Raw genomic sequence first — 19377 nt, forward strand, 5'->3', positions numbered from 1 at the left:
TTCATCACAATCATTTATTTCTGTATCTGCTTCCTTAGCCTGATTGGAGAAAGCCACAGGAACGAGGACATTGACTATTTCTTGGTTTTTGTAGTATCTAACTGCAGGGTCCACGACTCAGTAAATAATTTCATAAATGCCTATGTGATGGATTAGTATGCAAATTAGGGAGTACGAACAAACTATCATTTCGTTGAGAGGCCCTTGTGATCTGTGACACACCACCACACCAACCCTCCACTCTGGGGACTGTAGGGCACCACCATGCCATTCCCCTCTCCACAGCTCTCCCCCTCTTCTCCTGCTCTCTCTGTAGGACTTAGGGACAAGTGCGGGCAGCCCCCAGACCATGAAACTTCTGCATCTGGATGCCTGAACTGAATAGGGACAGGGACCTTCTTAGACAGCCTCCTGCAGGACATAGTACATGTGATATTCTGGGGGAATCACCCCACCATTACCAGCCATTTTCACCAGACAAATGGATGACCAAATACTGTGGCTGATGGCAGCACAGAAGTTCTCTCTGGGTAAGCTCCAGGCTTCTGCATTTTGCCAGCATAAGGGGTGGAGTTGGAGGAGAGGACATATTTTTCTTCATTCAGGCCCAGTGCTGCCCTAAGCACCCAACTCCAAATACCCAGGCTGCCTTCGCAGAAGCTTGGCCAGCAATCCTCCTCAGGGGCATGGTATTCTAGGTCACACAATCCTGAGGTACATAAAAAACACCATTACTCATCTGACATTGGTTAGAGCAAACTCTGGGTAGGAAAGGTGTGTGAATATGCGTGAAACTTTGAGTTATATCAAAGTAAAAATTATGAAGCCAACGCCCCTGTCCCAGCTTAAGAGGCAGGTCACTTGAGGTCCTGGTTCCATGTTGGTTGCTTCACCCCAATATAAATGTTTCACGGCTAAGATCAGGGGGCTGGACTAAATCAAGCCTGGCTGTACACGCTGGATCAACAGGAATCAACAGATGTGGCCACACCCAAGACCGACAGAATACATCAAAGAATGACCTAGAAATGTCATTAATGCTAAGAGTGCATACTTTCTTCACTAGATTATCTAATTGCAAAAGAAAAACTGGACTAAATAGTTATACATAGCATGTGAGGATGTCCACCTGAGTTCCATTAATGTCATCACTGTTACGTGCAAAATCTGTGAACTTCCCTAACAATGTTTAAAGCTTAGTAAATGTTTTGAAACTTAACTGGAAAGTTATAAGAAAATAGAAGAAACATAGCAATTTAACAAAAGTCTCCAAAACTATTGATAAATGGGTTCCCAATACACAAAAATAAAAAAGATCAAATAGTACAAATCATTCTTTTCTCCTATACCCAACCAGTTATCCATCAGGAACTGATGATTTCAATAAAGACAGAAGGTTAGGAGCCGGCCCCATGGACGAGTGGTTAAGATTTGCATGCTCCACTTTGGCAGTCCAGGGTTCGCCAGTTTGAGTCCGGGGTGCAGACCTGCACACTGCTCATTAAGCCTTGCTGCGGCAGCATGTCACATAGAAGAACTAGGATGACTTGCAAGCAGGATATACAACTATGTACTGGGGCTTGGGGGAGAAAAACAAAAAAGAGGAAGATTGGCAACAGGTGTTAGCTCAGGGCCAATCCTCCTCAGCAAAAAAAAAAAAAAGAAAGAAAGAAAGAAAGAAAGAAAAAGGAGGTTACAAAAACAAACACCTGAAATTGAAAGTAGATATAAAAATTGGCCTCCACTGCACACACTTGCCCACTGGTGATCACTGTTTAAGACACTAACTTGAGATAATAAGAAATAACCTGTTCTTTTATCTTTTAAAGAAGCATTCTGGGGAATGAAAGAGATGAAAAGGTGAATTGTTTATGTTGAGTCACTCAGCTTGCCACTCGGGCAACTAAGATAAGAAAAGTACTTACTGGAAGGCAAATACTCATATTTTATTGACTTGATCCTCTATCTCTTCTTTCACATGAACGAGGAGAAAAGTGCTTACTGTCACTATGAGATTTGTTAACCAAATTCCTCTGAGAGCATATGTACATCAAGAGTTTATTCACCATGCACTGATTTAAGTCATTGTCCAAAATCACTTGGTCCTAATTTTTCTTGAGCACTATTATAGTGGCCAAAAAATCACAATTATGTAGGCGCTCACATGCGCACACAGTTATCTGTGCAGGTACGTTCTTCACCACCGCCACCTCCTCCAATGATGGCCATTCAGAAGTGACTCACGGTGGGTGCTTAAACCCTATCACTCAAAGAGCCCAGATTGGTCTTCCGGAAATCAGCTGTCGTAAGGCCAACCTCCCAGCTTCTGACCGCTCTCTTAGTGGCGAGACCCAGCCCTAGAGCCGTGCCTCTGCCTGCTCGTGCCATGGTAGCTATGTCGATTTGGATGCCGACTGCTGGCATAACCCGAGCAGATGCAGGACCCATATGTGCAGCTCCAGATAAGATTTCCAAAGCACTGGCATCTGGATGTCAGCTTTTCCTTCCTGGCCCCACAGCTGAATTTCTGCTAGACCTGATTGTTTCTCTGCTGGGGGTCAGTCTGCTATGGCCCGGTTGTGCACAATGGTACTGCCTAGACTTCAGTGTTTGAAAACAGTAAGTTAGATAATCACCTTACCCTGCAGAACACCAGCAATTTACCTGTTTCGTCGGCTTTTGTGCCTAAGTCTATCAAGAGAAATTTGAAAAATATTGGCGCTATTTCTTCAATTCTTAATTTTTTTTATTTTTTAAACCTCCATTGATTAGTAACTAGGGTGCAGGGTCTAAAACAGGTATAGGTAACCTTATATTTACATGCACCAAGTTTCCAACAGGGAGAATTAGCATGAGAAGAAAATGTGCTATGGCAGATACATTGTGTCAGTGTTTCTCTGATTCTGTGGCAGCTTCCCCACAGCGCCAGAACAGCTGTGTGTCACCAGCACCTACTCCAAAAAAAAGCAAGGAGAGTCCTCATCTACACATCATCTCTTTTCACTTGCTCCTTTGCAAATGAGTGACCGGATGAATGTTCCCTTCCAGGTGGGAGTAACAAAATGAGAAAAAGAAATGCTTCCCAAGTGTGAATCATCATAGATTAAAAATGCTAAAGCCTTCCTCCAGGGAGAAAGAATAGCTTGATAACAAATTGACAACGACGTGTCCTCCTGCTCATCTGTGCCAGCTTTCCCAAAGCGCAGACCTTTCTTTCTCTGCAGACCAAGACTACCCCTTATCAAGGAATGAACAGTTGCCATGCTCATCCCCAGTGTGTGGCTCATACCTCAGTGAGGAAGAACTGGGAGAAATGAGCTTTGTTTGACTGATGGGAACTCCATCAATTAGATTTCTGGGTGATAGATGTCAATGTGATACAATTACTGATATTTCTGCAAGGAACATAAAGCGGATGTAAGATTTAAATAAATATTGTGCAAAGGGATTGTGTTTAAAAACACACACACACAGAAACTTTAAAATAATACTGTGTGCTGACTTTAAATTAAACTGATTTAATCTCAAAATAAATTAAAATCTCAAAATCTGTCCATTTTATAGAAATTGAATTAAAATACAAAATTAAATCACACGATCTCAAGGTGTTATTTCTTTTATATCATAAGGTTGGTGACAGTGACTTCATTTAAAGATGAAACTGAACCACTTTTATCAACTATTACATATTGCTTAAAATGTACCTGGATTGCTACCAAGCATTTCAGCAAGAAATAACTTAGATTTGGTGTTTTAAACTAAATTTATAAAACATGAAAAATCTCAATCATTCCTATTTTACACACATAAATGGAAACCAGCAGAGGCAAACAGACACGTACTCCTTCCTTGATAGCATGTGGATCTCAGTTTATTTTGTTTTTTTTTAATACTCTAGAGAACAGCTGGCATGTATTTTGTTCCCAATATTGTCTTCTGGCAGAATGATTCATGTAAATAAAGCAGCAGATTATAACATGTTGGGAAAAGAAACAGTTAGAAGGTTAAGTTTTTCCAGTTCTGAAAAACTCAAGAATAAAGATCACCCCTGGGTATTTCAGGAATGTAGGAGGGCTGACCAGCCTTCAGGAAGTTGGAACACCTCTGTTCCTGTGTTTAATATTCCTCCCAAGTGCAATCATGCAAAGCCTTTGGAAGGAATTGTCCTCTCTTTCACAGGGGTTTGACTTGAGCGCAGTTAATCATCACTGTGATAAAGCAATTAAAGGTATTCATAATTAGGATGAAACCAAATGTAAGTAATCAGAAAATTAAGGGGAAAATGACATTATGATGGGACTGTGCTTCCTTTAATGACCTCTTGGCTGAAAAGGACATTCTCACATTGGTGCACGGGGACTTGGGTGCATAATGGATTAACCCTAGGAGGAGCCCAGCATGTAAATGTCTTCTGCCAGGGAGAAGAATGCACCTTGGAATTGTTCGGCATCACTGACTTCTTAGTAATACTGCCCCCAACATAAGAGGCAATTAGTGACCAATCTGTTAGAAGTTACATGCATTGTTGACATAAATTCAAGTCATTCTACAAACCTATCAAGCACCTACTCAAAGTGCAACACAGGAGAAGATACAAAGACAGACAAGACATGGTCCCTGTTTTCAAGGTGCGTGTAAGCTAGCAGGAGACATAAGACACACAAACAATCATTCTAGAATTTTTTCCCCAAACAACACACATGGGTACATTCATGTGTATCTAAATCGGGGATTTTTCTGTATATGAATGATAGCTGGCCCTTAAAATGGCATTCCATTTCCTGAATTTTACTCAGTTGTAAATGCAATTGAGTAAACTGTACATTTTAGATCCTGTCTTCAAAGCTGCACCTGTCAATCCAGATTAGGACACAAAAATTTCTTATAAATTCTTTGAGATAAGAACAACATCTAAATATCCTCCCCAAAGCTGTATTTGGCATGCCTCATAGAAAGCGAGCTGTCTATGAACACTTGTTTAATGTCAATATATTGGGTCTATATTTTTCCTGCCCCAGCTAAATTGGTCCACGTTTAAGAGGATGCTGGTTATACATATTTTCTATGATGAATAACCTCACCAATAACCCAAAATTATGGGCAATGATCTCAGTGGCAAAACTTGTCCCCCAACCCCATCTCCCAATTATAATACTCCAGAACACTCTCCAAGGATTGAAGAAACACAACCTAATAACTTAGATATTGATCCAAATAAATAATATCATCTCCCTTTAGATTAAGTCTATGAGTTAAAGATCTCAAGGTTAATGCAAACATCAGTGGGAAAATAAAACCTGGATTTTTTTTAATTAAATGGATTTTAAACAGTTATTTCAATGGGTGTGACTAAAGGAGAAAACGCAGCAGGTAGAAACAAGAAGAGTATTCTCTGCACCTATATTTTCATGTTAAGCATGGCACTCTTTGGGGAAAAATTACTTTGTGCTTTTTAAAGCTTCTTAGGTTTCTCTGAAAATCAGGCTAAACTCTCCAAACATAGTCGCGTGAGATTCTACTAGACGCGCAGCTTTGTTGATGTGGCCCCAAATGATTTTGATTTTCGCCCTCGTTCAGCCTCTGCAGGCTGCCCCAAGTCTCCATTTCTGTTAATGACCTATTGCTTCTGTCTGATTCAATACAGCCCACTGGCTATGGAAATGGCAAGTCTCAGCAGGAGACAACAAAATGGTCAGCAAACAGGGCTGAGCCATGTCATTTTCCTCAAATACTTTCCCAGGAATGAAATGACAAGCTGTAAAATGTTGTCTTCTGTTCAGGGCAAATATTTCTTTATTAAACAAAATTGCATGTCCTCTAGTTTTCATTCAAACCATAGCTTAAAGTATGTCACTTGAAAAACTTCAACTGTAAAATAATTTAATACTTAATATTGCCCTTATAATTCATTTCTCTGTCTCCCACTTCCACTTCAGGGTTCCAATCCCAGCTGTGCCAGTTACTAACAGCTGCGGATCCAGAAGCAAGTCACTTTACCACTCTGAACTTCAGTCTCTTCATCCTTAAAATGGAAATGATAACAGTACCTAATTCAAAAGATGGGTGAGGGGATCAATGGAGATAAGGTATGTCAGCAGCTCACTCAGCGAGTGCCTAGCAAACAGTAAGTCTCAATAAATGTGTGCTAATATATATTGTTATTCCCCTAACTTGCATAGTTCTGTATAGAAAACCTGCATCTGGGAAACTAGGATCAAATTACTTTCTGCTTGGATCCAATTTTAACATTTCAATTTTAGAGAATCCAGAAGCTACCTTACTTTCCTATGTTCTTAACAGAATGAGTCTTCTCCATACAAAGTTTCCATTCTCATTTAAACAGAATCCTTCAGATACTTTACAGTGAAGTCATAGTGAGCAGCAGCAATTGAGGTATCTTGCCAATTTCAGTAGAGGACATGTCCTGAGAAAGGACTGTTTTATTCCAGCCTGAAATTCTTCCCCACTAAAATCTACCTAACTATACTGTAGTCTCCAAGTAAAACCAGGTTAAACGATAATCCGTTAGTTACCAATCTGTCACATAAATTTTCCAAACTCATAAGCAACTTTCCCAATGAGAATAATTTGATCTACAACAATCCAATTCCTTGTAAAAGAATAAATAAATAATAGAGCTTAGCTGTGGATCCAGTGCAAACTAATCATTCAGCAGAGATAACTGATACCCACTCAAAGAACCAGGCCTGGGTACTTTATATTTAGAAAGACGCAACAATGTCTTCCGGAAGATTAAAGCCTGTCTAAATTCTGGATTGGGCTTTTACATTCAGTCCACCTAAATGTGATCTCAAGAGAGGATACAGTTGATCTTACCATGCATTATTAAATAGTTACTGAGTTTTATCTCCTATGTGACTACAATTCTAAAAGTATAATTTAAAATGTCATTGAACTATCCTTATGGATTAAAGATGCAATTAAAATAGTCATTGATATTATCATTTGCCTTTGTATTTATGTAGAACTCACAGGCTTCCCACTTACAAAAAAAGAATTTTCTGTTTCTTTAGGTCAATTCTACCCTTGGTCTAATCTCTACACCAGACTAAATTTACTAAAACATTGTAACACCCTAAAATGAAGTCTGAGAGTGGATTATTTCAGAGGGCATTTTTCTGGTGGCCTAAGGGGTCACCTGCATTTTTTATATCTTTAGAAATGAGGGAAACAGCTGCTCTGACCTGACAATTCTCACCACAGTTATCTGTCCTCAAGGGAATTTGACTAGGCTCTTCTGTGTGGGTAATCTAACCATCAGCTACACATTCTATTAACGCAGAATAATAAATATTTATAATAGCTTCACTAATTCACCCAAATGTTTATTTTTCCCAACATAGGTAAAGCAAAATTGTATGACTTTTTCCTTTTGCAGGCAAGCCTCTATTCTGTTGTCACAAAATAACACTGTCCCATGGATTCCCTACCTTGCAATCCTAAATCACCAGATCTTGAATTGGCCATTGTCCGGGAAGTGGTATTCACAAGGTGCAAGCAGACATTAATAAAAACAGCCGGGGTCTTGGTGACCAGGAGCATCTGGCACAGCTTCTGCTCTGGCCTGCAGGTGCCTGTCTGCAGCTGAGACAGGATGGAGCCTAGTAGCAATCCCTGCACCCCCTAGCCGGACCCCCAAAGTGCCTTCTTATTACAGGTGCTTACAGATCTCGGTGACTGTGGTCTTTAATGGGTTGAGTATCACCCAGAAGAAGCAAACCATTTGCAAAGATGTACCAGCCGTGGTGTTCTGTATAATTTCTCTCTTGGAATCAGCTGTTCTTTCCACCACTGTTTTCAAGAGACAAGGATCACAATCCCATTTTGGTTGATTTACAGAACGTCAAATGCAATAAGAGAAACAGAATATTTGATGGTAGAGAAATACTTGATTTTTATTTTCTTCATTTTGCTTGTATTTTCTGACTTTTCAACATTGTCTTCCTTTTTTTTCTTACTTTGTGCAGTTAAAAAAAGAGGTAATTGACCACACATGTGTGCACACATGCATGCACACACACACACACACAGAGAGACAACTACTTAAAGATTCCTCTAATAATTTTTTTGTCTTTAAAAAGATAGTGAAGTAGACTACAGATGTGACATTATCGTATAATAATTGTTCAATTATATGTTCAATTTAGCTCTTATTGTATTTAGAGATTTTTTTAATATCTTAAACTAATTTTGATTTGATTCTCCTAAGCCAGACTTTCCCAGGAATGTCTTGCAGAATACTACTGTTCCAGGATGCTCACAGGTGTCTGCAATCACCTGTTCGGGAAACAAAGCGCACTACCTACCCTGCCCCCAATCCCCAATCTTTGCTCAAACCCAAATGCTCACAGAGTCCAAAGGCTTGCGGAGTTCTGGAGACTCAGATAAGAAAGCAGCCCTGACCATACTGACTGAGTTTTGGGTCCATGATAAATGATAATCAGCTGGTGTCACTCTGTTCTACGTCATTCCAAGCTGATGCTGGTAAGAATAAAGTAACATCTACTACCATTAAGGACTAAGGTAAAGCCGAAACCAACACTGTAAGGTAGCCCAGATTTGCAGACATCGATATATATCAGGAAATTATTCACATTCATATTCGATGCATAACCCTAAGATTTTCTGAAACCTCCATCCACTTTTAAAATTGAAGGTATAATTATCCTTCTGTTCCACTTTAATCTCCAAACCATTTGGCCACCCTTAGTGCCTGAGAAAGAATTAAAGATATGTTCCCACACCTTGCAAATAATCTTCCTATCAGCAGGCCCCAAACAAAAGCTGCCCAACATAATGATAATTTTAAGCTTGTAGCCAAAGGAAACACTCATTGACCAGCCCCAAGCTGGGTGATCGGATTCCCTCCAGTGGCTTCCGTGGAACAGCCTGTCACAGGCAACTTTTGTTGAACACCATGTGCCACGCACTGTGTGTGCTATCTCATCTAATTCCCACAGTAACCATGAGGTAAAAACTGACCATCTCCACTTGAGGTTCGGGAGACTGAGGCTTAGAGAGTTTAAATAATTTGCCCAAGTCTACATAACTAAGAGCAGGGATGCAAATCCAGGCATAACTGATTCAAAAGCCACTCGTCTACGTTACGCTGAACTGTGTTGGCCTGTTTTGTTATTGTTTTTCTCCACTTGCACTGGGAATGCTGAGAGGCAAAATGATGACTCTTCTTTGTACCTCAGTATTTTCTCCAGTCTCTGATGCAAATTAGGCATTCAGTGAATATTTACTGAACTAAAGCTCAGTATTTTTAGATTTATTGTCTCATTTTCCTAGATCCTGGCTACTTGAGATAACTAATTTTGTGACTAGGAAGACCCCACTTATTATTAGCACTAATTACAGTCACATGGCCAAAATCCAAAGCTTTCCTCCACAATGATGGTTAACCTCAACCCCCTTCTCACCCACACCTGTCACACTACTTTCTCAGCGAACGATGACATATGTTTACTCTGCTAATCGAAGTTCGTAGGGTACGTGAAAACTCGAAGGGATATAGACCTGTCCCATATATACACATACTATCACGAAAATCCTTCTGGAAGTGATCCCTTCTGCTCTTAACGTGGAAAGGTGCCCTTTCTGGCATCACAGGTGATGGATTCTGTGCAACATACAGCAGAAGAATCATATGTGTACCTCAATGTCCACTCATAATTTACAGCAATGGATGATGACTGCTTCTACTTCCTGGCTCTTCTGGACCTCTGATCGGCTGTTTATTCCCATTTCTCTAAGCAAATCGAGGAGACTATAAGGCATGATGAGAAGAGTAATGGCATATAACATTTTGGTTTAAAGGAAACATTGATTCTGGAGTTCCTTTACAAACTCTACTTTTTCTAGTTGCTTCCTGGTTGCTAATGAGATTATTCTGACAACTCCTTTGGTTTTATGAGAAGGATTTTCATTCTCAAAGTGAAAATATATTCTTTTTTTGTTTGCTTTTTTGGCTGAGGACGATTCACCATGAGCTAACATCTGTTGCTAATCTTGCTCTATTTTGTATGTGAGCCACTGTCACAGCATGGCCACTGACAGACGAGTGATGCAGGTCCATGCCTGGAAACTAAACCCAGGCTGCCAAAATGGAGCATGTCAAACTTAACCACTAGGTCACCGGGGCTGGCCCTGACAATATATTCTTAATACCAAATTTTAAATTTTACTGTGAACCAGTATATATTAGTATATACTTATATATACCAAATATAAATACCATTTATGTAAACAGATAAGTTATGTTGTGTTCAATGAAAATTATTTATCTTGCTTTTAACCTGAGAGGATTTTATGGATAATGTTCCTATATTCCTGTCTTGGTAATGCTCCTGATAAACATTAACATTTTTTTCAAAAACTTGGGCATTATTCTGTACTACCCAACCTACAAACAGAAACACCAGCAGACATTTATTAAACACCTTCTACATATCAGGTTCTGGACTAATCACTCTTTTTTTTTTTTTTTTTTGCTGAGGAAGATTAGCCCTGAGCTAACATCTGTGCCAATCTTTCTCCACTTTATATGTGGGTTGCCACCACAACATGGCTGATGAGTGGTACAGGTCTGCACTAGCAATCCAAACCCACAAACCCGGGCCGCTGGAATGGAGTGTGGCAAACCCAACCGCCATGCTACAGGGCTGGCCCCTGGACTAATTACTTTCAACTACACTATCTCATTCAATCCTCACATGTCTTTCAGGAAAACCTCTACTACTCTTTTCTCTATTTTAGAAATGAGGAACCCAAGGCTTGGAGAGGGCAAGAGACTGTTCTAGTTCCACGAAGTGAGCAAATTGGGGATGTGAACTCAAGTTGGTTGGATGCCAAATTTCATGCACTAAAAGAATCTGCCAAGCTCTGTCCCTCATCTAGAGGAAACAGACAAACATGGCTGGGAACACAGAGGAGAGATGAGGTCCTGGTTCTGGGGTTAACTGGGGCTTTGTCCAGTAAGAATTTGTTTATTCTTTTATTCACCAGGTGTTTCTTCAGCACCCATTACATGAAGGACTAAAATTTTATACTTGGAATACACTACTACTAGCACTTATTCTGGCCCACCTCTGAAGGATATAGGAAGCTTACAGTGAATTTAATGGGATTTGAGCTTTTCAGAGAAAAGTTTCAGATTATTATTTTTCCACATTGTGGCAAATGAATAGCCCTATGTCCCCTTCTGTTTTTCATATACGAGTTAAAGCACCAATGACTTTTTAAACGACAGGTTTTAAACTTTCCAACCATAAAATATTTTCTCATACTCAATCATGAATATGATTTTATATGACTTAATGAGTTAATTTTGAATAACAAACTATACTTTTTCCCTTAAAATGAAAGGCTAAGGCAATACAGTATCGTGAAATAATGGTTTAGCCATCAACCTCTATGTGCTTCCATTTTTCAATTTTGAGATTGGAGATTTCGATAAAACATACATTCTTGAGTTAACGTGAAGATCACTGAGATAATTCTTGGCAAACCACAGCGAGATTCTCCAATGAACCAATTTTGTGAGTATGAAACATTAATCTAGATAGAGAATACATGCTAGGGTCAGAGTGATGCCTGCCTCGTGAGAACACAGCAATTTCGATGACATGCACATTCCACGTGGGAGACCCAACTGCCTCCTGCAATATTAGTTTGCCAAATTAGATAAGGGGCACGTCACATCCCTTTTATAAACCCTCTTTCAAAAGTTATGATTCATTCACACACATATTTCAGTTTAAACCCAGGTCAGTTATAATAGAAGTTATGAGTTAACTTTCAACATTAAAAACATTTCCTAAATGTCAATGCTGATATCTTACTTGAGGTAAGGATGTGAGCAAGGTGAACAGCAGACTTAAGAAATTTCTGCTTTTCTTTCTTTTTAAATAAAAATACTGTAAACCTTACTTCCAATTGTTTTACAGCTCAATTGATAAGGTGTGTTCTTTTTTTTTTGTTCAAGAAAATTTAAAAGCAACTAATTTAAATATGCAAAATTATCTTGAGTTGTTCATACGTGAACTTAAAAGCCGTGCAACACAGGAAAATTAAGTAATTATGCCTCCAAGTTATTTACTGCAATTAAGCTCATTTATCATATGCAAATTAGTGCAAACTGGTCTCATTAGTTACTAAATTACTCAATATGAGCTGAACAATGTAGCACTCCAGTTTGTAATGAAAAATCCCTGTAGAGGCAAGCAGTATCAATTAAGCTAATTTCCATATGCAAATATATTCACTAACTTTCTCTTTTTCTATATTTAGTTTTACATTTCCTTACCATTCTGGATCATAGGGAGACTATAGGGTCACTCACCTTTCTCTCCTTCCTCTATCAAAGCTAAAGAATGCCTCTATTTGAAGTTACATTATTTTATTTTAGCACTGATGTCCAACAGGATACCACTTTGCCAACAAGGTCCATCAGAAGTAAGAACATGCAATTTCCCTAGAGGAGATCAATTCTTAATAAGCATGAAATTCCAATTTATCAATAAAACAGAAAATAGACTTGAACATATCACTCTCTCTCACAGAAGTCTTTTGAGAACCCTACCATCAAATGTAAAACAAATGTTGACTTGATTAGGCAGCATCTTAAATAATAATTTGTATCTTTGTATTAGTCAGCTTTTGAGCTGTTTTACTTATTATTCCCTTTTCGTTGTCCAGATGTTTGAACTGTACTAGTTAACCTTTTATTTTCTCTTTCTGAATGAAATTAAAGGAGATGCTGATGATAACAGACATGGCATTCTCTACCCCCAACCCTGGCACGGTTATAAGTAGCTACTTTTGCCCATACATTCAATCTACTTTCTGTAAAGAATCTTCTTAGTCCTCTACAATTAACTGGTTCTCAGAGACTGAAGAAGGACTGTGGCTAGAAATACTTGAACAATAACAAAGATATAAAATACCACAAGATACTATGTATTTTGTTTTCCTCATTACATCAACCACAAATTTTTAAATATTTCAGTAGAAAACCTGTATAGTCTCATTTGTTTAACAATAATTCTGCAGGACCAAAAAAGTATATAGACCAACTAGTCACGATTCCAGGGTATGCCCTTAACCAATCTTCAAAATGTGATTAATAATGGAAATGTAGCCATTTAAATATAAATCCTGATCTGACTTTTTTCTAAATTTGATCCATAAAAGCTTCTTGCAAACCCGGCTCTTCTTACATGAGATATGACTCTACTCTGTATTCCAAGGCTGAAGGTGCTGAGGGAAAGAAAAACCACAGGACTGAAATCTGACGTTTCACTGAGATCTGCGGTGGTGTCCATCCCACCCAAATCTGACTACTTTGGCTACCACATAGAAAAACAGCTCCATTTGAGTTCCCTTCTTCCCCACCATTTTAAGAAAATACATACTTTAATGAAACTGTTCTGCTAAGGTAATGGCCATATCTACGTCTTCTACAAAAGAGTTGTTCTACTAATAAATGATCCTTGCAAAAACAACTATCTCCCTAGTTATGATGGGAAGACAGGCAGTCATGCAACCATTCTGCCCAGCCTTTTCTCATCCACCCTCAATCAGAGTCTCAGGTGTTATAATCTCAGAATGTTCTTGGCGGTTCTCTCTTGGTCTCCCTCAAAGGGTCTGCCCATGGGATTCTCTGGCAATTGGGGCTTGAATGTTCTAAGAGCGATTCAAAAGTTCCTTAATGTCCAGAAATAATTCAGAGTCAATGACATAGATATGGGAGGGTTCATGCAATATAGCGAAGCTTAAACTGACACCTGGATACCATGCTTCCACCATTTTTACCCTTTAAGGCATTTCTTATAGAATATTCTTTTATTCTCCCAAGACTTAGATTAAAATAATAAAACATGTGGGGACTTATAATTATATTCATCCACCTCAGAAAATTTCATTTATTTTAATATCTAAAACTAGTTATGGATAAAGACCATCCTTTGACCACTTTATAAGTATGTAACAGATATTAGTAATGATATGTATTACATAATGTCCGAAATACAACATATACATATCTATTCATAGTTCCCCATAATGTGCTGACAATGAACACAAACATGAACCTTAAAAATCTTCCACATACAAGGTTTGATTTGATTGTTTTAACACGTGTGAGGTGAGTAAAGCAGCATTACTCTAAAGTATCCAAAAACAACTGCAAATTTATATAAGAATTATATAAGCATTATCTACAGAAAAAAAATTTAACCCTTTCTGCTAAGGGTATGCAAATAACTAAAGCACTTCATTCATAAATCTGCACTAAGAAAAAGTCACTCCACTAGTTAATTTTATGAGTTACAAAGATGGTATTTGTTGCCATTTTGTGTTTCATTAACTTTGATAAAGTAAAATATGAATATTCTACCTGGTCTCTAAACTAGGATAGTAAAAGTAAACACCACTCATATTTTTCCATATTAACGAAATCATGAAGTGGGAACACTAATGCCCTAAGAGAGCCTTGAAAGCAGGAATCGAATCAGTGCTTAGTCAGTTGTACTGTATTCAGGAAAGATCCCACATAATAAACTAACGTTCTTAGGTTTTTACTTAGCTTGTCACAAAAAACACAATTCCTAGTCTTGACCCTTTGCCTTCTTGTGCCTCATCTGATTGATAAAAGTCAAAGAACAAAGTTAATTAAAATGCCTTGGCTCAGGCCCAATGCATATGTTCCATATCCTGCAGTTGTAAGGCTGGCATCAGTTGAACCCCTCAACTCTCCTGCAGAAGATGCCTCTGTTCTGAAATTCAGGCCTGAAACAGCTACAGGTTCAGTGGGGCTACAAGACTGGTCACAGTTAGTAGTAAGGCTTCCCTGTGAATGATGTGAATGGTGGCCCCAGAGCTGCGTAGTACACAGCCAGGGTGATGACCTAGCCTACATACACCAGTATTGTATCATTAAATTGGAAAATAACTTTGCAGCAGTTGATTTTACATTGACAGAATCACCATTAAGTTTAATTTTTTCCCACTCGGTGGGAAAGAAGTCAAATTTAAAGGATCCACCAAACTTTCTACATTTTCCTAAGGGAATATACAGCTAATAAGACATATGCAGCAAAAACACATATTGCAGTCCACAGAACGCGTGGCACCAAAATTAGGGAGTCCATCTTCATCCCCCATCCCTGACTCTCTATACCTTCATCCTCCATCCCTGACTCTGTACCAAGGGGTCCTTAGCATGCTCTCCCATGAAACACCACTGGGGGCGCAAGGAGCAGGCAAGGTTGGCACCTGGTGCAGAGAAGTCACCAGCATTTTCTGAGCCCCATGCTAGTATTCAGAACTGACCTCTACTTTACCTTCCAAATTCCATCACTTCCCTACTTCTGTCCATTCCAAATATATATTCTTTCCTTTTATTACCATTGTTTTTAAAAACGTCCTCATCATTTCTTGTAAAGTATTATAATCTAGTGTTAGCATTCTGGGTTCAAATTCAACTCTCACTAAACTAGTTATGTGAAGAGTCAGTTATTTAATTTTTATAAGTCTTAGTTTACCCAATTTTAAGGTTTGCATAATCGTAGCACTTATCTCACAGGTACAAATTTTGAGTATTCAATAATGATATAGGAGGAGAACTTGGCACTATACATAGAGTTTAATACATACCAAAAATTCAATAAACATAAGCTAAAATCAATGCAGATTAGGCTTTTTCTAATTGAAATAGACACACACGTACTTGCCCCTTACTTAGTATTCGCATTAGAAATGCAAATTTATAGTATAATAAAAATATTTGATGATAGGAAAATGGTTAAATAAATGATGATGCCTCCATAGTATGGAATGGCACATAGCCATTAATAAGAATGAAAGCTTATACTTTGTTAATACAGATATGACCACAAGATATTGATTTTAAAAAAGCTGATTGCTAAAGAGCATTTAATTGGCCAATGCTTGACCTCATGAATCTCAGACATAAATATACTCTAACAACACTGAGAACAAAATTATCCCTCCACATTCCCTTCTCATCTCCCTCCCTTCCTTACCACAAACATCCAGACACTTCTTTACCTTATACCACTCTTTAGGTTTGTTTTTTGCACCTAATACTTTACTGCAACTGTTTCAATTGACAAAACCTATGACATCTCTTCAGTATGTATCCTACTAAAGGATTTATCCTCAGCCACCTTGATATTGTTAATACTCCTTCCCCAAACAAAATCAAATCCTGTGGTTTCTTCTTTCCTTCCTGTCTACTCCTTTCTCATCTTCTACTTGCATCTTAAGTGATGACATATGCTGAGGTTGCCTCTCCCCGACCTTCTTTTCTCTTTGTTTCACATCAGTTCCATGGTCTGTAACTCACTGCTTGATTTGAACTATCATTCATCTAAACAGTAGTGATTTGTAATTCCCAACCCTATTTTCAGCCCTAGACTAGATCTTGCTCTAGAGGATCAGACTCAGGACTCTAACTGCTTACTCTCTTACCAGCTTGGCTATTTAAGAGCATATCCCTTTCACCTCTCTCAGGGAAAAGTATCATCAGACATCTAGCTACCAATCTAGAAAACTTGTGATCATTAACTCCTGTCATCCTCTAGCCTTTCACATCTAATTTATTACCATATGCCAATAATTTGATCTCAATTTCATACCTGCCTCTCCATTCATAGAGCCTCTATCTTGGAGAAGATCTTCATTTTGACTCTTGGACTATTGTAATAATTTCCTAAATAGTCTCTTTATATCAGCCTTTCACAACTCAAAGACTTCCTACACACTGTATTTTGATAATAACTCTAGAAACAAACCAAATCTTTATCTTGTCACTCTCTGGTATGAAAGCCTTCTCCATAGGCTCATCACTGGTTGCAGAATCCTGGCTTGGTTCAGTAGGCCTGTTACATTATGGCTCATACAACTTCTCAATCTTCTCTTACATACTCCCCTCTGTATGTGAAGCAGTCATCAAATCAAGCACCTTAACAATCCCCAAACAAGATCTATTAATACTTGTCCCCATGCCTTTGTGTTTGACATTCCCTTTGATTGGAATATTCTTTGCCTAATAAACTCCTAATTATCTATCAACAACTTTGAGAAGCCTTCTTTGATGCTTTGTGGCAAATTCAGAGCCTCGCTCTTTTGTAGCCCCATTGTACTTGACCAGTGTGATGTTTCTCACTTTGAGGCCTCCTGGTTCCTCTTTCCCCAAAAGATTGCATGCTAGTTAAGGACAGCAGCCATGTGCCTACTACAGCAAATTCTGTGTTCTACTGACTATTTGAAATTTTTTTTGTAATGAAGATAAATTGTCAGGTTAGAGACCATGCCTACCTTGTTGACCGCACAGGTTTTTCTCAGATATTTGCAAGTGAAGAAAGGTAGAAGAGAGGGAAGAAAGAATTCATCCCAGTCCCCATGAATCAACGTAATTCAATCATGGCCCTCCTGAAGGAAAATACTGAAACCACCTTATCCTTGCAGACCATTGAGATAGTGTTGAATGTGGTACAGAAATGGGTCTATGGGCTCAAGAGTTCCCCTGCTAGGAAGCAAGATAACTAGATAGCTTAGAGGAGGCCCTTATTGTTACTACTACTTCCCAACCTCTGCCTACCCACAATTCTAATATTTCATTTAGAAGAGTATATACAGCTCTTCCACTCCACAAGCACTGGTGTTAGAATCAAATGATAAGAAGTTTCAGTTTCTATGAAAATTTCAAGATCATCTGATGCAACCATATTTGGATGCCTGACTTTCTTGAATGCATCTCTACCAAGCCACTTATACTTCCCCTTAAAGCCAAAGGCTTTGAACATATTCCAAATGTGGCCATTCCTAGTTAGAAGTTTTCTTATATGAAGGTGATTTTTTTCTCTTCAGTTTTCACCCCTTTCTCTCTTCCACACTCTGAAGCCACATAGAATACATCTAGTCTTTTTTCACATGAGGTCTTCAAATATAGAGAGATGGCATCCCTTTTAAGTCATGTGTTTTCCAAACTAAACTTCACCGAGCCCTTTGCCACTCCTCATGTAACATTTCTAGCTCATGCACCAGTCTGGTTATTCTACTCCAAATGACATCCAGCTGTCTATGTTTCTCTTACAGTACATTGTATAAGTCAGTTGTGACCAACCCAAAAAACAGAAGAGCTCAGCAGCCTCATTGCAGATCCCCTATTCTTTCAATGACGCCTAATGCTGAAGTGGCATTTGGGGACTGCCTTCTATAGTATATTTTTACATTAAGCTTATGTTCAATTCAAACTCCTAAATTTCGTGTTTTAAATTAGTTTTAAATTCTTGCGGCTCCAAAGTCACCCTCCCTTGAGGACTTTGGAGTCAAATTTCCAGAAATAACTCAGAGGATAATAATTTGGAGATAGTGTTTGCATCATTTCTTTCACTGACTATGTTTTATGCACTGACTGCTTCAGAATATAAACAAGAGTCATCCTGAATCCCACTAGAACCTAACAATATACACATGGCATGGCTCATACAAAACTTATAAAGAAGATTCTAAACCAAGTATGTACAGGAAAGAGGGAAATAAGAATTTCGAAGATCTAGAAAGAAATGTCCTTTCTGTATTCCTGTAATCTACTGCACAGATAATTCAAAATTCTTTGTGCACAACAGAATAGCATCTCTTAAAGTGTAGTTCAAAACACATCAGTTGTATGGGACCTTAATAGATATTAGGGGAGAAATGAGGAATATCACAAGAAAGAAAAATAAACAAAATAAGGCTTTTCAGGGCCTTAAATCTGCAAATGTGAATTGTGACAGCTCAGACCTAAGGAAACATCAAAATTATCTCAAAAGGTCGTTAAAAATCATAAACTCCTGGACTTCACCCTGACGATTCTGATTGAGCAGGTATGTGTCCTTTCAACAAGTGTCTCAGGTGTTCTGAAGCTGCCAGCCAAGGAACCGCTTCAGAGAATCACCGGGATTTGACCACAGAGAACCTGATGATAACAGTTTCTGGGGTACATATTTTCAGCAATAATATGCAAGGTTCAATGCTACTTTTGGCCATCGAAAAAATGAAAGGACCCTCAAAGCCATTTTTTTAAAACTTTGCATCGACAGGAATCTGGCGCTTACCTTTATTTTTACCCCAAAGTTGATCTAAGTAAACATAGCCATCTTTTTCAAATAAGCTGCCTAAAGATCCCAAACATGTCTGTTTCTCTAATTCTATGTTAAAAATGTATCTAACATAGTAAAAATAGCAGCTTTGGCCACATCAACATTTATCCTGGAAGCAGAAACAATATAGAACAATTATCCATGGATGTGTTGAACTGATGGCAAAGTCTTAAGAAAAACA

General features: G+C 38.5%; 1 protein-coding gene across 1 annotated transcript in view; it reads right to left on the reverse strand.

Annotated features, from left to right (window-relative positions):
- The window catches only part of NPAS3 (neuronal PAS domain protein 3), a 718494-nt gene that overhangs the window by 409447 nt on the left and 289670 nt on the right, over nt 1–19377 (reverse strand). The window lies entirely within an intron of this gene.

This window comes from Equus quagga, chromosome 2 (assembly GCF_021613505.1).
Source record: "Equus quagga isolate Etosha38 chromosome 2, UCLA_HA_Equagga_1.0, whole genome shotgun sequence".
Classification (NCBI taxonomy): domain Eukaryota; kingdom Metazoa; phylum Chordata; class Mammalia; order Perissodactyla; family Equidae; genus Equus; species Equus quagga.